This window comes from Morus notabilis, unplaced genomic scaffold (assembly GCF_000414095.1).
Source record: "Morus notabilis unplaced genomic scaffold, ASM41409v2 Scaffold1219, whole genome shotgun sequence".
Lineage (NCBI taxonomy): Eukaryota > Viridiplantae > Streptophyta > Magnoliopsida > Rosales > Moraceae > Morus > Morus notabilis.
Genome location: NW_010360067.1, coordinates 558,179 through 558,712, shown reverse-complemented (window position 1 = coordinate 558,712; position 534 = coordinate 558,179).

Here is a 534-nt window from a genome sequence, read left to right as displayed (position 1 = left end):
TCCGTTTAGTTCGCTGATTCGAGTTTTTAATTGGAGTTAAGATGTGATTTTATGTGAGAGCTTTATACTGTAGCAAAAAACTTAGATCTAACTGTTTCTGAGAGCTTTTAATTGTAGCAAAACTCAAATTTTAAACTTGAATCGGTGAAAAACCACATCTTATTAGTTTATTAGAGAGACTTGCTTTAAACATGTGCATGGCAACCAAACATGTGCATGGCAAACACTTTTTAATATAATCTCAAACATTGTCTAAAAAATTATCTTCAATATTGCCTATCTAATTAGTTACTTGGCATATATTTTGTCAACATTTGCTTGGCCTTGGCATATTTATAAGTTACTTTGCTGCGAAAGGTTGATTATTAAATTTTCATTGAAGTGAGTGTATATAGCATTATATATTTCGTCATAAATTGGCCAAATTGTAATAGTGAAATAAGACAAAAAAAAAAAATTAAGCCAAACGTTTCGTTCATTTAGGAAGCACCATCACGAAACATATTCAAAATGGGTATATATATATATATATAT